This window comes from Pelodiscus sinensis, chromosome 26, assembly GCF_049634645.1.
Source record: "Pelodiscus sinensis isolate JC-2024 chromosome 26, ASM4963464v1, whole genome shotgun sequence".
Classification (NCBI taxonomy): Eukaryota; Metazoa; Chordata; order Testudines; family Trionychidae; genus Pelodiscus; species Pelodiscus sinensis.
Window position 1 is genome coordinate 21,652,345 of NC_134736.1, and position 5,838 is coordinate 21,658,182.

General features: G+C 53.5%; 1 non-coding gene across 1 annotated transcript; it reads left to right on the forward strand.

Annotated features, from left to right (window-relative positions):
- The first annotated feature begins 1,041 nt into the window (after positions 1-1,041).
- Positions 1,042-1,114, forward strand: TRNAR-UCU (transfer RNA arginine (anticodon UCU)). The gene has a single exon. It is a non-coding gene; the product is annotated as a tRNA-Arg (tRNA).
- The last annotated feature ends 4,724 nt before the right edge of the window (positions 1,115-5,838 follow it).

Here is a 5,838-nt window from a genome sequence, read left to right on the forward strand (position 1 = left end):
TTAGCTCAAGTGGTAGAGTGCTTGCTTAGCATACAAGAGGTAGTGGGATCAATGTCTCTGTGCTCAGCTCTTATCCTTCAATTTCAGTGGCTGCCTCCTTCTTCCTACCTCCTCTCCCAAAAGCGACAGACCCCCAGCAATTGCCATGCTGAAAAGCAGAGAATGGAAATATCAAACTCAGTAGTCGATCAGGCTCTGTCATGCAATGGAAAGCACGTTGGACTTCTAAGCTGTAATGGTTAATGTGAGCACAGCTAGACATTCATGCAGCTTTTACAGACCAGTCAATCCTTAGGCTGACACTGGGGTGGGCTGGCATCCAGGCAATTCCCAGCAGACCCCAGTGAGGGTGGAGGGAAGGCCTGGTCCTAGGGGTTGGGGCTGGGGGTTGTTCTGAAAGGCTGCAGGTGCTTTTAGACTGTTTTGTCCCTCCCTGTCTCCTACCAGTGCTGAGCAACACTCAGGCTGTGTCTACACTGCACTGTCCTTCTGGAAAAACCTACGCAAATTTCGAAACCCAATGTCTGTGTCTACATTGGCACCCTTTTCCAGAAAAGGGATGCTAATGAGACACTTTGGAATTGCAAATGCCGTGGGGATTTAAATTTTCCCCATGGCATTTGCATGAACATGGCCTCCGCTTTTTTCCGGCTTGGGGCTTTGCAGGAAAAAAGCGCCAGTCTAGACAGGGATCTTTCAGAAAATAAACCTTTTCCGGAAGATCCCTTATTCCTCTTAAAATTAGGACCTTATTGCTGCTCCCCTGGGTGCCCAGGTAAGTGCAGGTGCTGCTGCTGACCAGCCTGTACCTGGGATGAGCCCAACTCCCACGTGACAAAGCTGATAATGCCCCTCGGTGCCAGCCTGGGGAAGCCATGACTTGGAGCCAGCTACTGATACCCATGGAAAGCTGATTTCAGAGGGATGAGATCAGCCCTTCCTGTGTATCTGGCTTCTTCAAAGGGGCTTAATAAGGAGCTAAAAGCCAAGGAAGGGACATTTAGAAGGGTGAATTTCTGTCCCTGGCACTGTTTTCTGTGTACCCCAGTGGCCTAATGGACAAGGTACTGGCCTTCTAAGCCAGGGATTGTGGGTTCAAATCCCACCTGGGGTGACAGTTTCCTCTCATTGACAAATAATTGGCCTTCTTTGGCTCTCTGAGACAGTTATCAAGGCTGATCCATGGTGGCTGGTGTGCTCTCTCTCTGCAAAAACTGTTCAGACCCCTCCCTAGAAAATGCAGGTGTGTTTGCTAAAAGCCTGTGTATTCAAAGTCAGAATGAAGAGGCACATTTTGCTCTAGAAGGCCCAGGAGTGACAGACAGATGGAGGTGGCTGTAGCAGGGTCTGTCTGGAGACAAAACGGAGCCTGAGGATGAGAAGGCCCATGAGAGGCAAAGACTCCAGAGCAGTAGTAGTGGTGGGGGGGGGCTAGTTATTTGGTCTGGCAAAGGGACAGAAAATCCCCAGGCCCTGAGCATGGTGCAGGCGAGGCCCATGGGGCAGTTTGCCTGGTGGGGTTTGGGGCGTGGAGAAGCTGTGAAGCTCTGTGAGTGGATAAGGTCCCTGGCTGAGCTGTGACACCTGCCGTGTGTGTGACTCAAACTGTCCCTCGTCCCCTTTTGTGTGTCTGTTGCGCTTCCAGCTTCTTTCCTCAGGCACGTTCATCCGGCAAAGACCCCCCCGCATGGAACTTGTATCTTCCGAGAAGAAACCATCTGACACGGTGCTGCCAGGGAGGGGCCTCACTGCTAGTCGTCTCGGGGCCGACTTACTCCGGCTGTCTTTAGGCGGCCTCGCAACACTTGCGGGTGGTGCCGTTGACGTCCCTGGCTGATCGTCTGCACCCGATCTTGCGGGCGGAAGGGATCACGTCGGAGATGGTTTTCTTTTAACTTTCTTAGTTTGTTCCCCGTGTCCCTTGGATTGTTTGACATCAGGTTGTAAGGCTTTGTCAAACAAAAGGACCTTCAGACGCATGTCTCTGTCCCGCCTAGCCCTAGCTGTCAGTTTAGAGCAATGGGGACATTTTTGAGGTATGTGGCCTTCCCCGAGGCACCTAATGCATAGGGAGTGGCCATCAGAGGCAGGCATTGCCTCGTGGCATTCGCCGCATTTCTTAAAACCCGGCATTAGGAATAACTAACTAACCATTGAAGAAATTTTTTTTTTTTACGACTAACGACTAGAATACAACTATAACTCTATATGGGAACTATATACAATAACTTATATAGTCTCTCTGTCTCTGTAGGAAACAGTGTTTGCCAGAGAGACGTTGTTCCATCCGCAGCCGAGGACGGTCAGGAGGAACTGGCAGGAGCCGGACCAGCGCCGCTCAAACGGCGCGAAAAGCCACGAGCCGTACTTCGCGCATGCGTGGTCCGGCAGACTACGGCTAGAAAGATCTCCGATCTGCGGCGCCGGGACAAGCCGACACCTACAGTGGAGCACCCACGGGACACTGCTCGAAGAAGAAATCTGCCATCCCCATATTAATTTGAAATAACGGCTTGCTGTGTAGACTGGAACTTTATTTCAAAATAACACTGCTGTGTAAATGTGCCTTTGTTGTCCCTGCACAGAGCTGGAGCTGCTGCAGAAGGACAGGAAGCTATGAGCACTGAAGGGGGACAATCAGATGTTGAAGAGTTATTTTTCTCCCCTCTTTTGGCTGTGGGAATGGAATATTATTTGCTTTTGCTCTTCCAGGAGGATGGAAATATCAGTGTGATCTCTCTTGTGCTATACCAAAGCTCAGAGCGTGGAGGAGACTTTTCCCACCTATAAGCTTGTAAAATCTGAGAGCGAAAGGACACCGCCCAGCATCAGAGGAAGAGTCTCATGCTTTACCAACTGAGCTACCCAGGCTGGATAGAGGTGTTCTGCTAATGCCCCGTCATATGGTTCCAAATTTGCATATCTTCTTTCAAAAGCTGCAGACAATCTAGGCGTGCCCTGAGAATAATGGGTGCCCCTCTGCCTCCAGGAACTGGCCCACTCTGAGGTTACGTCTACACAGCAGGCGATGTCTATCACAGAAGAGATCGTCCAGAAAAGCTCATTTCGAAAGAGAGCGTCCACAGAGTGAAAGCGCATCCAGAAAGCCATCTGCTTTTTTGAAAGATAGCGTCCACATTGATGGATTCTATCTCAATCTATAGTCTATCTAATCTGTAGTTGCGATTACTATACACAGAGTGGCGGAAGCCTCTTCTTTTGAACAAACTTCCTCTTCTGAGTCCGCACTCGCCTTTCCCCGAAAATGCGTTTTTGGAAAAAGGCTTCCTCATAGAAGAGGTTTGCCACCATCAGAAGACCCTAATGTGGACGTGCTATGTCGATTTGGGGCCCCAGGAGGCACAGGGGAGTAATGACCCTAATCCCCCACCACATTCACACACTCTCCAGGTCTCTGCCCTGAGCCTTCCACACGCCAGTCCACATTTTCTTACAGGTACTGTCCTATCACAACCCCTCCCCCAACTTCCTGCCTTGAGTCTCCCCCTGCCCAATGGGTGGTGCCCAATAGAACAGTCCCTGTAAGAAATGTGTCACTTTCACCCCTGAGAGTAGCTCAGCCATGCAAAGGGGCTGCCTGGGGCAGGACATTAGCCCTGGAGGGCAGGGGTGGGTGTGGCTGTGACATCACAAGGGCCTTTTGCAGCCCCTCAGCTTATTGGCTAAAGGAGGTTGGGAGGCGATGACCTCACAGAGAGTCCATGACAATGGCCAGGTGGGACAGGTTGCAGGGCAGAAGAAACCTCAGAGACTTTGCTGCAGGGAGTCTCAGAGCCCCCCATGGCTTTGCTGCAGGGAGTCTCCTTCTGGAGATCTGCCCTTGAGGCCAGAGAGAGAATGAGGGTCACAAGCACGAGTGTGAGGAGGAGCCTCCTTGGAGCCTTCTCCTTTCCCTTGACTAGCTGAACTAGAAGACAGACGTCCCTGTGGAGCAGATAAGAGCCTCCAAGAGGGCTCCTATTCCTATAGCAGGGGAATTAGCTCCAGTGGTAGAAAGCTCACTTAGCATGTAAGAGGCAGTGGACTTGATACCCACATTCTTCAGTAACAAAGAAATTTCCTTTTCCTTTTTACGGGCAGAGCCAGCCAGGGGGCTAAGGGTCTCCAGTGGCCCCTTCCTGTTCCTAATTTGTCTCCCCAAAAGCCAGCCACGCTGGGGCAGGAAGCTGCTGGGACTCAGCCTCCCATTGCCAGGGAGTGACAGAAGCAATGGAGACAGGCTCCAAGCTCAAAGGCTGTGTCTAGACTGGCAAGTTTTTCCAGAAAATCAGCTGCTTTTCCGGAAAAACTTGCCAGCTGTCTACACTGGATGCTTGAATTTCCGCAAGAACACTGACTTCCTACTGTAAGAAATCAGTGCTTCTTGCAGAAATACTATGCTGCTTCCGTTGGGGAAAAAGCCCTCATGCGCAAATCATTTGCGCAAGAGGGCCAGTGTAGACAGTACAGTACTGTTTAGTGCAAAAAATCCCCGATCGCGAAAATGGGCTGTGTGCCAGCGGCAGTGGCTGTGCCAGGCTGGGCAGCACAAGGGCATCCTGCCACCACAAGCTCCGCGCATCGAGGGGGCTGGACTGCACATGCACTGTGAGCCCGGGGGCAGCGCCACATGCCCAGAGCGCTAGAATGGCTCAGGCCGGCCCTGGTCAGCATCTAGCTAATTGCACCATTAGGCCATGTCTTTACTCAGGTGGAGATTTCTGCTGCAATCCATCTCCCAGAGTTTGATTTAGCGGGTCTAGCTAAGACTCTCTAAAGAAAATCCAGAGGGCACCAGAGAACATGTTCCCATTCCAAAGTGCAGCTATTCACCGTTCTCCTCCAGCTCTTGCCGTGTCTTGAGGTCTGCGCAGACCAAGACATTTGATTGGCAGCTGGTACCCAAAACCGTTTTGTCAATTGTAGCATCGGGCTCTGAGGGGACAGATCCAAGGCAGCCACCAAGTCCTAAGGCTGGGCCTGCAGCCAGGGGGAGGGAAAAGAATCTCTCCTTTCAGCTGGAGTTGAATCAGCCACCTAAGGGCACTTGCCGAGCACCCGCTACAGGCCTCTGCTCTGCCAGCTGAGCTAAAGAAAGTGCCTGGGGCAGGCTGCTTTGCCCAGTTTGGCCCCTCCCTGAGTGCCAGGGCAAGAGCCCCCCATGGGGACAGCCTCCCAGGGGAGGGTCAGGAGAGCCCAGCAACACATGGGTATCATGGATGTTTCACCTGCAGAAGGACCCTTGAGTGAAACCAGACAGAAACGTAGCATCTGTGGCTCCCCTTGCTGCCCTGGCAGGCGCTGCCCCTTCTCCCACTGACCTGGGCTTGGCCTCCCTCCCCCGCCCGGCACCACAGCAAGCCCCTTGGCGTGAGCCTGGGCAAGCCAGAGGCCTCAGGCCTGTCCCCTCTGAGGGGCTTGTGCCTTGGCCTCCTCTGCCCTTGGTGCCGGCTCTCCCGGCTGCCCCCTGAGCGCTGCTGGCCAAAGGAGGCAGCAAGGCAGGAGAGGGGAGGAGCAAGTCCCGCTGAGGCCGACAGCTCGGGCTCAAGCCTCCAGCCCCAGCACAAAACCTTCAGCTGGGCCTGTGTGGCTCCCTCCTGCCCCCGCACATGCTCACAGGGGGAAACGTGCCCCATGTTCCATCCCCGCGCCAGGACTGGGCAACGGGCTCAGCCCTCGAGCAGCCCACAGGGCCTGTGAGGGATGGACTGAGAGCAGGGCCCCACTGACACCCCCCTGTCCTGCCCCATTGGCCTGTGTGTGGCGCTGGCACGGAACAGGCAGGACCGGCAGCCGGGGAGAAAGCAGCTTGGACTGACGGGCGAGTCTCACTTCCTG